At 40.0% G+C, this 14,440-nt stretch overlaps 1 protein-coding gene across 1 annotated transcript in view; it reads right to left on the bottom strand.

Moving 5' to 3' along the window:
* Positions 1–14,440, bottom strand: part of Stau2 (staufen double-stranded RNA binding protein 2) — a 300,509-nt gene that overhangs the window by 275,566 nt on the left and 10,503 nt on the right. The window lies entirely within an intron of this gene.

The raw sequence follows: 14,440 nt of genomic DNA, 5'->3' as shown, positions 1-14,440 counted from the left end.
TGGTTTTTGTTGTCTTGGTTTTTTTGTTTTGTTTTGTTTTTGTTTTTCAAGACAAGGTTTCTTTGTGTAGCCCTGGCTGTTTTGGAACTCACTCTGTAGACAAGGTTGGCAATGAACTCAAAGATCCACCTGCCTCTGCCTCCCAAGTGCTGGGATTAAAGGTGTGCACCACTATCGCCTGATAATTTCTAAATATAATTTATATTTGTGCAAACCTTGTTTGGTAATAAAAACTTAATCAAACTCCTTTCCAGAAAGTACAAAGTAGCAACATGTAGTATAAACCTTTTATTTCATTTATTTTGACTTTGCCTTCATAAAATTAGTATGAGTCCAATAAAATATCTCAATGTATAACATGTTTGATGCAAGATTCTATTTGATAAAGCTTCATAACTAAAATCAAAATGCATAAGGATGGTAGATTAGAAAATAATTATAGCTAATGATTTCTTCCCCAGCTGTAAACAGTTTACGTTTTTTGTTTAGGATAAGGTCTCAGTATGCAGGGCAGCCTATTCTGGAACTTGCTAAGTTTCTAACTGCCCCACTCCTGGCTCGCCTTTACACTGGGCTTGTTCCCCACTTAATCAGAAATGCTACTAGTATTAACTACCTCACAGATCGCAGAGATAAAATACTAATTTTGATAAAGTAGCTACAAAACTATAAAACAAAGTGCTCTCTAAAGAAGTTGAACTATAGGCTAGGCTGTAAGTCAGCAGTACAGCTTGCACGACAGGCATGAGTCCTGCTGGGTTCAATCCCTAGCAGTGGCAAACTGAGACAGATAGACATAATCTAACATGACATGATATGGAGCTATATATTTTCAAAAAACTAAAGGTACTGTTAAGTCTGGAGCATAGCCCCAGCCCCTGGCATCCATCCCAGCCCCCTGGCCTGGGAATTGCATTAGTCTGGACTCCAAATCCCAGCATGCCAGGTCCTGCCACTCCCACAGAGTATTTACATTTGGTTTGGTTTTGAGACAGTGTCTCACTATATAGCTATGGTGGGCCTGGAACTCACTACATACACCAGGATTGACTTGCCTCTCCCTCCCGAGTGCCGGCATACAAGTTGTGTGCCACTGCATCCCACTGTATTATGTTTTTAAAGAGGCTACTACTAATATATTTTGAAATGTGCTTCAAGGGATTTGAGTGGCTAGAATGATAACAGTCTCTTTTTAAGAAGATTAACAGCGACAGATTTCACAATATAAGACTGTCATTGGAGAGAGCCACTGATCCATTAACAGGTAAAAGCCTGGTTCAGGTATCAGCCACTCATACATCCATGACTTTGAGAAAGTAATAAATCTTACTTTCAATACACTAAATCCACTAAGCTGCTCATTCTCATTGGACAGTGGTACATAAGGAAGCATAAGACACTATTAACAGTAATTATATATTTATTACTAATAATTATAAATTAGTTGAAACATTTATTAAAACTATTGATAATAGTTTTATAAAATTTTTCATGGATTTCTAAATGCAGGCATTCTAAATCAAAATGTTCTGTCAGGATTAACTGATTTTACACATACAAATATATTTCTTTAGTATCCTTTGATACTCATATCCTTGATACTCAATTACTATTTTCCCCTTGGGTCATTAGAGTGCCTTAAATTTCCCTCCACTGAAAACTCCCCAACTATTATATAAATTATACTTACTTAGCTTCTCTCATCTACATAAGGGAATATTCTAACTTAATTGATATGAAATTCATTTACATGTAACACAATAACTTAAATAAAATATTTATAAAGCTTATGTATAATAAAATATTACAAGAAAAATATATATCAAAGAAGATATAAATATACTCTGTGTTCTAGATATACTACATTTTTGCAACAACCCTAAGCTTCCTGAGTGCTGACTCCACAAACTACAACAGTAAAGTTTCCAAATTTAGGCAGACTGTCTCCACCTAGATGTCTGGTGAGAGAAACAGGAACTACAAAGGCAGCGCGGTGGGCGCCATGACAAGGCTGTTACAGGAGCTCCTGAGGCACAGGGGATATGGAAAGATGGGTTTTGAAAGACTAATTACATTAGTTAGAGAAAACAAGATCTCATCAAAGTCGGAAGACAAGAGAGAATCAGCTGAAGCTTTTCAAAGAGACAAATGAAAGTATACAAAAGCCCAAACTTAGAGCTGGACATCTGTAATTGCAGCACTCGGGAAGAGGAGGTGAAGGACAAGTCCATGTATAGACTGAGCTACACAGTGAGACCTGGCCTCCAAAAGGGAAAGAGCAAGAAAAGCGGAGACACAGCTCAGTAGCAGAGCCCTTACAAAGGGCCGCGTCTGGCGCCAGTACATCAGACATATCAAGTGAATCATGAGCAGAATGCAAAGGGATGGGGACTGGAGAGATGATGTGGTGGTTAAAAGCACTGGACCAGGGACCACGGTTCAATTTCCAGCACTCACAAGACGGCTCACAATCGGCTGTAAATTCAGCCCCAAGGGGAATCTGATGTGGCCTCCACTAGCATTGCACACATGTGCTGCTACACAGGCAAAATGGCCATGCACATAAAACAATGGGGATGTTCTTTCGGGAATTCACCAAGGCCAGCTGGCCTGAGTCTGAAAAAGCATGGGATAAAACTGGACTTGCTGAACATAGCGGACAATGAGAACTACTGAGAACTCAAGAACAATGGCAATGGGTCTCTGATCCTACTGCACGCACTGGCTTTGGGGGAGCCTAGGCAGTTTGGATGCTCACCTTACTAGACCTGGATGGAGGTGGGCGGTCCTTGGACTTCCCACAGGTCAGGGAACCCTGATGGCTCTTCAAGCTGATGAGGGAGAGGGACTTGATCGGGGGAGGGGGAGGGAAATGGGAGGCGGTGGCGGGGAGGAGGCAGAAATCCTCAATAAATAAATAAATTTAAAAAAAAAGTCAGCTTGGTACTATGAAATTAAATTTTTTCTTATTCTCTACATTAAATAAAATAAAATAAAATAAAAGGTTAAAAACATGTTTTAAGGACTGGGAGATCTGAAACAGGAGATGGAATTAGAGCCCACTAGAGCAGCAAGTGTCTCCTAAACGAGCACTCACAGCAGCAGATGCCGACAACGTCATGCCCATCAGAGCTACGGCTGACGAAGCTGTCCACCTCCTCCTGTAACCACAGCTTTGCCACCCCAGAGTCTCCTTCCAGATCCTGCTCTTCCTATTCTCTATTGGAGGGAACCCATCATAGTGTGCAAGAAAGAAAAAACCTTTTAAAGGCAAAAATAAAAATTAAAATCATTTTTAAAATCCAAGAACAAAGTAAGTTGCCTCTCAGAGACTTGTTTTCTAGAGAAAACATGGCTATCTGTCCAGAGTTAGTAAAGTTTTGAGCATTTTAATGTTCAAAATGAGCCTAACATTTAAGACCGTCCAAGCAAAAACCACTGATGGGCTACTCAGGTACTAAACTTATTTATATCTATCTGCTACGAAAAACAGTAAGTTCATGTCTTAAACATAAATTCCAGAAGAATTAAAATGCTGCTTTTATAAATCATGATGTCTCTTCACAGTAATAGAACAGCAACTAAGACAGGGCTGCCAACAGAAATTAATAGTATTTAGGGGTACACTGTTGATGAAAATGTCAATTGTACCTATCATTTAGAAAGAAGTAGCACATATATGAATAGCATGGGAGACTTAAATAAGATGTATGGTGAGAATCTGAACAGCAAGAACCAGAAAGAAGCCAAGTATGTTACTGATCAACAACAACTTAACCTATTTGTTCTTTTATTGATCACATTTTTTTGCGTTGTATTTTAGAAATTATTATCTAATTGGTCTCAGAGTTTCTAGAAGCATTACATGTAAGTTCACAGCTATTTCAATTTCTAGTGCCATCTGTGCTTCTATTTCCTCTAATGACTTTTGTCAATGAATGGCTTCATCTCTGAAAGACTTACTCTGTTCCATCAATTTTTTTACTTTTATGGCAATACTATCTTCCTGCAGCTTTATAATAACTCTTGGTTCGTGGACAGTTCTTTTGCACTGTTGTTTTGACTTTCTAAGTTATAGAATCTTTATGTGAATTTTTAATGTTTTTGTCCATTTTAACAATAAAGTATATAAGATTTGGAATATTACTATCTTGAGACCAATATTTAGTAAAAATCAAAATGCTAACAAAGTTGACATACAATTCATAAAAATGATCTGTAATTCTGCCTGGTAGAACTTATCTAATAGGTAATTTCTCTACGAGGACACACTCCACAGACTTCAATGCTATCCCTTAGCATTGCTTTAACACAAGCACAGAAGCTCAGACGGTGTGACAGTGAGAGACTACAAGAAACCTCTTGCTGGCAATGCAGATGTTAAAAGAATGCAGATGGGGCTTGTTCCATCTCAGGTGGGGATGTGTATGTTGAGAGAATCAGAATTTTCACGATTCCACAAGTCTGTGAATAACCATCAAAGCAAAAGGACTTGTGGATTACAAATAATTTTGCAACTAGGGCAATTTCACAGAAATTCAGCTCACAAGAAATTAGTCAACAGTGAAGATCAACTTTCTCAGCTCTTTCATTTCTCTCAGCAATAATTTGTAGTTCTCAATTTTCTTTAAAATATTTCCCTAGGATCAAATATCACTATGAAAGTTTGGCCTTTTCGGTTTTAGTTTTGGTTTTCTTAGCTGAGAATTGCTATGCACACCAGACTGACCTGGAGTTTGTACCAGCTCCCCTGTCTCTGCCACACGGGTTCTGGGACTGCAGTGTACGACACCAAACCCAGCTATTTCCCATTTTTAATGATCCCGAAAGCATTATTTTTACATCATTTTGGAAGTCCTATTAGTATGCTTGAGAAAAGATCAGTTTGTAATTGTCCTTATATCCTACAACTCAATACAGTCACTCATTAGCTTTAGCAGAATCCTGGCAGATCTTCTACACAGGCAATTAGGTCACTTACAAATAAAGACAATTATATCCCTCTTTCCCAGGCTGGGTGCCTTCTCTAGCTTAACTGCACAAGCTAGAATCATTAAGCAAATAAAATACTACACGGAACTAATGAAAATAAATATCTTCGTCTTGTTCTTGATTTCTTTCCAAAGAGTTCAACTTTTCACCAGTAAACAAAATTTAAGCTAATAATGTTTTTTCTTTTTCTTTTTTCAATCTTAATTTTGAGATTATAGTATAATGATAGCACTTTCCCCCTTCCTCCCTCCAACCCCTCCAATGTAGCTCTCCCTGCTCTCCTAATTCAGGGTCTCTTTTTCCACTAACTGTTATATGTATATATACAACTAGTTATGTTATATGTTTATATGTATATAAATGTGCATATTCATAAATATAAACTGCTCTTTATTAATGGTTAAGGAAGTTCTGTTCTACCCCTATTTTCTTGAAGACTGTTATCAAGAACATATAAATTTGTCTTTACAGTTTAAACAACTTTAATAATTAAATAGTAACGCATTATCAAGATGTTTATGACTTCTCATAAAACAAAAGGAAAAATATTTAAAAGAGGCAACCAAGCAGTAAAATTCCTAACTTCAAACCAAATTATATGTTACTAATTTTTTTTGTTTAATGTTTACACACATAAACATACATCTTTGTCTGTCTTCTGCTAAAGGCTTGAATCACATTTTAACTCTGTATCTCAAAGTCAAAACTATAGCTTCTTCTACCAGAAAAGAAGTACTCTCAGTATGGAAAGATATTCATTCAAAGTAAAAAGCAAAGATCTCATGCTTCAGAGTTCTTGCTCTTAGAGGTAAGCAGCAGTTTTGCTGGCAGAGGCTAACGCAACATCAGCACCCAAGAGCTGAAATGGACAGCTTCAATGCAGCTTCATCAAGTCTCACACAGACAGGGCTGATGGCACACAACCATGGCTCAGTACTCAGCAAGATAGCAGCAGCAAGTTCAAGGCCAACCTAATCTATGCAGTGAGTTCCAAGCCAGCAAGCTGCACGTGTTAAGGCCCCGTCTAAATAATTTTAAATCGCATTTAGCTTCTCTTGCTGGTCCTAGTAACAAAATTAAAATAACTACATTCCATTTTTAACTTAAAATGGAAAACTGCATTCCAAACTCATATTTAAGATTCTGAGTTAAGGCCGGGCGATGGTGGCGCACGCCTTTAATCCCAGCACTCGGGAGGCAGAGGCAGGTGGATCTCTGTGAGTTCGAGACCAGCCTGGTCTACAGAGCTAGTTCCAGGACAGGCTCCAAAACCACAGAGAAACCCTGTCTCGAAAAAGCAAAAAAAAAAAGATTCTGAGTTAAGTTGGGCATAGTGACACACACCTTTACTCCCAGCTATGGGAGGCAAGGGACAAGCAGAGAAGCAGGTGGATCTTTGTGAGTTTGAGGTTTGCCTGGACTACACAGTAAGCTCCACAACAGGAGAAAGAGCTACAAAGAGAGACCCAGATCTAACAAACAAACAAACAAAAAAACCTAGGCAGTGGTGGCACATGCCTTTAATACCAGCACTCACTTGGGAGGCAGAGGCAGGAGGATCTCTGTGAGTTTGAGGCCAGCCTGGTGGAAAGAACGAGTTCAGGAACAGCCAAGAATACACAGAAACTCTGACTCAAAAAACAAACCAACAAAAAGATACTGGGTTAAACAGTGTATCTGCACATCATCATAATCGGTATTGAGATAGCCACAGGATGAAACTTTACTCATGTTTACTGATTATACATATAGAGACAATCAGAGGATAAACAATGCTATGTGTTAAATTACAAATAAGAAATGAAGCTGCCCATCAGAATTAACCTAATCAAGATCCTCTCTCACAGGCATGCTCAGAGATTCATTTTATTTTTTTTGTTTGTTTGTTTGTTTTGGTTTTTCGAGACAGGGTTTCTCTGTGGTTTTGGAGCCTGTCCTGGAACTAGCTCTTGTAGACCAGGCTGGTCTCGAACTCACAGAGATCCGCCTGCCTCTGCCTCCCGAGTGCTGGGACTAAAGGCGTGTGCCACCACCGCCCGGCCAGAGATTCATTTTAATGCTAGTCCTAAATCCCATCAAGTTGACACTCTGCCCCTGCATTCTTCCCCGTAGGAAACAGTTGATTCGGTGAGAGCTGCTGCACTATTGGGGTTTACGGAGATTTTGATCTACAGTACTGGGTACTGCCCCATGGTCTGAAACAAGCCAGACAAGCACTCCACAACTGAGCTGCACCATCCCAGCCCAGTCTGTTTTCCACAGGGTCCCACAGTGCTGTCACTACCATCAAAACCTGTCTTTACATTCCTATCTACCGGCAGTAATAGAATCCAGGAATCCAGGTGGAAGGTGTTAAATTGGTTTCTTTGTGTTCTTTTGCTTTCTACAGTAGTAGGGATTGAACCCAAGGTCTTAAATATGCTAGACAGATGTTCTACAGCTTAGCTATGTCCTCAGCCCTGGTGCTGGAGCTATAGGCAGTGGTGAGAAGCTGATGTGGGAGCTGGGAATAGAACTTGAGTCCTCTGGAAGAGCAGCACATGCTCCTAACCTGAGCCACCTCTCCAAACCAATTTTATTTTATCGATTGGGTCCTACTGTGTGATGCTAGCTGACCTAAAACTCAATTATCCTCATGTCTCAGCCCTCTGGAGTAGTTGAGAATACAGAAATAACCCACCCTGTCCAGCATATAACTGACTTTAATGTCCTCTGTTTAATTATATCACTTTATGTCAGCTGAGTATATGTTTTGATTTTTACTTCCTTATGGGTCATATGTTCAAGTTTCTTGCACATATTTTTTTTTTTTTTTTGGAACAGAGTTTCTCAGTAGCTTTGGAGATGTCCTGGAACTCACTATGTAGACCAGGCTGGCCTCGAACTCACCAGGCCTGCCTCTGCCTCCCGTGCTGAGATTAAAGGCGTGCGCCACCACCGCCTGGCAACACACATAATTGTTACTGAGCAACATACACTGTGAATTTTGCCATGTCATGCTGGGTGTTTTTCATGCCTATACTTCTTCCCGAACTTTATCTAGGCTGCAGCTAAGGACACAGAAGTAGTCTGTTTAAGTCTTGCTTTTGTTGACTGGCTGCAGAACTGCGTCATCTCAAGTGAGAGAGAATGCAGACTCATTCCACATCTAGGAAGCCTCCCACCCTCCAGGGCTCCAGCAACTGCACTGCCAGTGCTGTGTACTCCTCATTTCAGACCGCTACAGCAGAACACTTACCAAAACCACAGACTGACTCCCTGCACGTCTCAAGTCTGCGAGTCCCAGCACTGCAATTCCAGTACCAAGGCAGCAGGCTGAGCGTCAAGAGAACAAGAGAGCAGAAGTGGGCCAAATTCTCTTATACCAAACCCACTCTCACAAGTCCACTCCTGAACAACAACCTCCCGACGGTCTCAGTTCTCATCACTGCTGCACTGGAGATTATCATAATTCTTATTAGTTAATCAAAGACATTAACTGAGAGAAAATTCAAAAAATAGTACTTCATATGTTTCTCATCTCAGGAATCAGTGGCCTTCACTAGCTGATGTCCAAAGTCCTAAGAACTACTGTTTTCATGAACTGTGTGGGTTTCTTTTATAGAGTGAGGAAGCTTGTGTTGGGGAATATTATTTTAAAGTATGTTTCTTTTGTTTATGCTGCATTTGTTTAACTCTGTGAAACTGTGATTCTTTGCCTGTCTAAAGCACATGATGATCTAATAAAGAGCTGAACAGCCAACAGTACAGCCAGGCAGGAGCAAGGATAGGCGGGGCTGGCAGGCAGAGAATAAACAGAAGGGGGAATGAGGAGGAGGTCAGGGGCCAGCCACCCAGCCAGTTGTGGACTTAGAGTGAAAGTAAGACTATGGAAGAAAAGGGAAAGCCCAGAGGATGAAGTCTATCACCATACATGGAAGAGACATAGAAGTCCCTATCTACTCTTGTATACTTAATCTATCTCTGCCTTTGTATTTGAAGTTTCTTGTACACATACTATCTATAGGTCTCTGATCTTCAGGCCAACCTGCCTTCACTTTTCCATTAGTATGTTCAGATCAGTTCCCTTTACTTCAGGGACCACTGCTGTTAGATTTTATCTATTCTTTTGCTGTTTCTCTCTTTCTCACTTTTATGTATGGTACTTTATGCACGTGTGAGTGTCTTGTTCATGCGTACACATGCACGTAGGGACCAAACAACAATGTTGGGTCTCGCACTAACATGGGGCTTACCACTTTAACTAGGCTCATGTTTAGCAAGCCCCCAGTAATCTTCCTCTCCCTTCCCAGAACTGAGATACACATGCATACCACTGGGCCTAGCTTTTGATGTGGGTTCCTGAGGAATGGGAACTCAGGTCCCACCTTGCGTTTGCATGCCAAGAACTTACTTTACTCATCTAGCCATCTTCCCAACCCTGGTTTGGTTTTGTGACAGAGTCTTACTGTGTAGCCCTTGATGGCCTGGAACTTGATGTATAGAGCAGGTTGGCCTTGAACTTAAAGAATCTTTCCTCTAACTGCCTCTGTCTCCCAAGTGCTGGGACCACAAGCATCATCCACCACATCTGATTTCATTCAATAAACATTATACCATTTCATGTATATTAACAATTTCATAGCTGCCTTTCCCTTCCTTCGATATTTATGCCATTGACATCAATGAACTTTGAAAACATTGTACTAAATTAACCCAGTGTCAAAGGACAAATACATACAATTATATTTATATAACAGTACTTAAGAGTAGTCAAATGCAGAGTCAGAAACTGAAATGGTGATTGCCGGGGCTCAAGGGACAGGCAATGGGAGAAGTTAGCATTTAATTACAGTTCCAGTTTGGGAAAATTACAAATGTCTGCAGATGAATGACAGCAACAGATGTGGAACAACATACATCTAACAGTAATGTCAGAACTGCAGAGGTCAAAATAAGTCACTATAGTCAACTGTGTATTAGGTAAATTTCAACTCAAGAATTGTTCTAAAAATCACAACTGAAAGTCTCTTATTTTTGGAAAGTATTTTCGGTTAAAAAAGACTGCTGACGGGTGTTTCTCCTTTGTTACAAGGCTGCACCACTCTTCTGGCTGAAACTTCTACAAATATTTCATATCCATTCATATCTTTACTATTTGTTCAGGGCTGAAAATGGCGCTTAGAGGTAGAGGGTTTGTGCAGTACCATAGCGTGCTGGACAGTAGGAAGCATTTTTGGAGTGCACCTACTTGCCTCAGTCAAGACTTCCTCGGCTTCACTAATGTTCTGCTATTATGTGCAGTTCCTTTAACATGCCTTTCACTTTGGCTTCACAGACTTCTTTCTTAGCACCATTTGCAGTTTTCAGTAGACACACAGTTATTTCTAATGTTTTGTTTCCTTTCTCCTGAGCCCTAGGTCCACTTATGTCTCAGGTGCCTCATTCTCTCCTGACAGCTCACTGGTACCTGTCTGGTGGTGACCAGTATGACATTGGCAGTGGTGGTGGTTTAAGTCTCTCCAACCTACGCTTAATTCTGAACACTCGCAACTTGTAGTTCACTCTTTTCTTCTCCTGTCTGATTTACTATCAACTCTATTCAGTATTTTAACTTCAGGTATTGTAACTGTTTCTATAAGTTCCACCAGTGACCTTTTATATTTTCCCCTTATTCTCACATCATTTTTATTTTCTTAAACATTTGGAACATATTGATAGCAGCACTTTTATACCTTTGTCTGCAAAATGAATCAATCTTTCTAGTCTGATTTTTTTAATCTTGGCAATGAATTGTATCTTCTTTCTTTTTTGCAAACATTTAAATTTTGAAAGTGACATAGCATCAAATTAATCTGTAGAGAGACCCCGCCTTTTGGGGCGGGACAGCCTCGGGCGAATGTTTTTACTAATTAATTGGGACGGCAGAGACTGGAGCCGCTTCCTGTTTCCGGTTTACAGTGGATCGCTGAACTCCGGGTGTGTGAGTGTGCTTTTATATTAAAATTGTCTTCTTGTACCCACTGGCCTGGATTAATTAAATTCGCCTTCATTAATCCATTAAAGGCAAGCAATACACTGAAAATTACTAATTCAAAGCACTTTACAGTCACTACCTGTATCTAATTGCAAAACATGTCTTCTTTCTAAAAAGGAAAGTCCATGCTGATTAGGCAGTTAGCTGCTCCCCAGTCATTCTCTCCAGATCAGTGGTTTCCAACCTGTGGGGGCAACCCCTGTGGAGGTCAAATGACCCTTTTATGGGGATCACACATCAGAAATCCTGCATATCAGACATTTACATTATGATTCATAACAGTAGCAGAATTACAGTTATGAAGTAGTAACGAAAATAACTTTATGATTGAAGGTCACCATAACATGAGGGAATATATTAAAGGGTTGCAGCATAGGGAGGTTGAGAACTGCTACTGGCCCTGGCAACCATCAATTTTTTTTATTTATTTATTTAATTTTTTTTTTGTTTTTCAAGGCAGGGTTTCTCTGTAGCTTTGGAGCCTGTCCTGGAACTCCCTTGGTTGGTAGACCAGGCTGGCCTCGAACTCACAGAGATCCGCCTGCCTCTGCCTCCCGAGTGCTGGGATTACAGGCGTGCGCCACCACCGCCCGGCGCAACCATCAATTTTTATTTTGCCTCTCTGAATTACCTATTCTGGATATTTCATATAAATGGAATCATAGCATATCTTGGATTTGTGTGTTTGATTCTTCAGCGTATTTTTAAGATTCACCCACAGTATGACATGTATCAGTACTTTTCTGTCTAGGTACTATTTACTGAAGTATCAATACCACAGATTGCTTATTCACTCACCTACCAACATATATTTGATCTGTTTCTGTCATTTGTCTACTCCACTATTATAAATGTAAATATGAGTACCCATTTTAAACCCCATAGAATGTGTATTTAAATGACAATCAGCGGATCATAACAATTCTGTGCTTTAGTTTGAGAAACTCACTGGTTTTCCCACAGAAGATCCATCACTTCAAACTCCCACTAGTATACAAAAGCTCAACTTTTCCCAGTCCTGGCAAACTCACTGTTTGGTCTTTTGATTTGATTCTAGCTATCCTAGCACACATGCAATATCTCCCGGCCTTTGGATTCATCTCGTCATGTATGCAGTCTTGTCTTCATGGGCATCTTTATGACTCATATGCCTTCTTTGTAGTAAAATTTAGGTTTTCTCCCCCCACTTCTCATTGGAGTTGTAAATTTTAGTTTTGGGAGTTTGGGGAGAGAGATTCTGAGAGGCATCCTTGCTATAGTGCTCAGATTGGCCTTTAACTATCCTTTACTGAAACATCCATATCACCCTCCTGGGGAGCAAGAATGGTAGGCAAACACTATCAGCAACCCAGTTCTTAAATTTAGAACACACACACTTTGAGTTTCATGTAGTGTATAAGGATCATTTTCAACTGTCCCAGAATAACCTATTGAAGAGATTATTCTTTCCCCCTCTCAGGTCTTGACATCCTTGTCAAAAAAAAAATTAAAAATGCATCCTGGCTTATTTCTGTATTCTCAATTTCATTCTGTTGGTCCATAAACCAGCCTCACTGCCAATATCATCTCGTTTGGATTACTGTAGTAGAATTTCAAACAGGAAATATGAGTTCTCCTTAGCTCTGCTCCTTTGCAATGCTGTTAGGACATTCGAGCCTGTTCTTACTGTGTGTTTAAGTATCACCTCTGCATTTCATTATAGTTCTAATGAAGACTACACTGATTCGGTAGGCTGCATGAGGCTGAAGGGTCATCTTCATCTACTAAGCCTTCCTATCCACAGATGCAGTATGTTTTCTGCCCATCTAGCTTTCCTTTAATTTCTTCCAACAATGTTTCCTGGTTTTCAGTGTACAGGACCTGTATAAAGACCTGCTGAGGGAAAGCACATGTGCCATGGCAAACGTGTGGAAACTTGAAGGGGTCAGTTGTCTCTCTCCACCACGTTCCCAGGCTTGGCAATGTGTGCCTTTACCAGCTAAGCCATCTCACTCATTCATAAATGAATTTTTAATTGAGATTTTCATTGCTGGCATACAGAAACACAACTGTTTCATATGGTTTTTCATGTGCCTAAATGCATGCTCACTTTAGCTACTGACTTTGTGAATTCTGTGTGCCTGGATTCATGAAGACTTTCTATACAGAGGATTATTGTCATCTGCAGATGGTTTCTTTTTTCTTGTATAACTGCTCCTGTTATAACATCCACTACTGTTGCAAGAACCACCCATGTGGCCAACTAAATCCACATAAAACCTGAGAAGGCTTGAAAAGGAATTCTAGACAAAAAAAAAAAAAAAAAAAAAAAAAAAAAAAAAAAAAAAAAAAAAAACAGTGATAAACAAAGCTTCTTGCTGTTTTCTGGCAGCTTGCTGTTGCTCCTTTGAGAGAGATTTTCCTGACTCAGCCACAGCAGAAAAAAGCAGTGGTTTTGAAATGCCAGCTTTCTGGGTTGTGCTGCCAGCATGACCTCTGGCTCTTTCAGGCAGGAGGTCTGGCCACAGAGCATCTGAATGGGGTTTGTGAGCAGACTGCTGCAGCTTGCTTAATGGCAACATGGACCAGCTTTGGGCCTGGAAGTGGGGGATGTTCACGGCTCAGAGGCACAAGCAGCTCCATGCTGGACTGTGCAGAGTGAGCAGGCAGTACCATATATGCAACAGTAACAGCACAGCTTAAATTTTAGATTGGGTGGGCAAGAAGGCACTGCCATATTTCCCCTAATAGTAGCACAGCCTAAGTTTTAAGATGTGCAAAAGTGCTCCTAGACAGAAAATAATTACAGATATGTAATAAAGACAAATCCAGATGAGTCATGGTGTTGGGTAAATGTATGTAGGCCTGGGAGAGAGAAGAAAAAGAGTATAGAGAGTTGAAAACGGAGTAAAAAAAAAAATCTTTAAAGAGACAGAGTACAGACAGTCATAGATTAAAAGGAGTAAAGAAAAATAAGCCACATAAAGATGGAAAATTCACAGAGTCTGAATTATGTATATTACTGTGTTTTCTTTGAATTTTTTGACTGTGAAAGAGCTAAGTACAGAGAGATGTTTCATTGTATGGGCTACTAAACTAAACTAGCATGTATATTATAAAGGTATCATGACTTCCAAATTTGGGTCTAAGGATATGTAGCTTTGGAAAAGAGGATCTTCTGGTTTCCACAGAGGATGAGAACCTGTAGATTGCTTCCAAACTGTTGTGGTATGATCGAACAAGACCCCCTGAAAGGTCACCATGAACATCCCTCAGAAAATTACTTCACCCAACTGCTGACTGAGATAAACCTAGCACACAGAATACACCATAAAAGACCTGATTAACAATGCCCCCAAACAGCTGGAAGCAATTTGGAGAGAAATAACTATACCCATATTCCCAAATATTGTGAATAATTGTTTGTTTACATTTAAAGGGGGAATATGCTAT

The sequence above is a fragment of the Microtus ochrogaster genome, linkage group LG5, assembly GCF_000317375.1.
Source record: "Microtus ochrogaster isolate Prairie Vole_2 linkage group LG5, MicOch1.0, whole genome shotgun sequence".
Taxonomy (NCBI): Eukaryota; Metazoa; Chordata; class Mammalia; order Rodentia; family Cricetidae; genus Microtus; species Microtus ochrogaster.
This window is presented reverse-complemented; position numbering and strand designations above follow the sequence as displayed.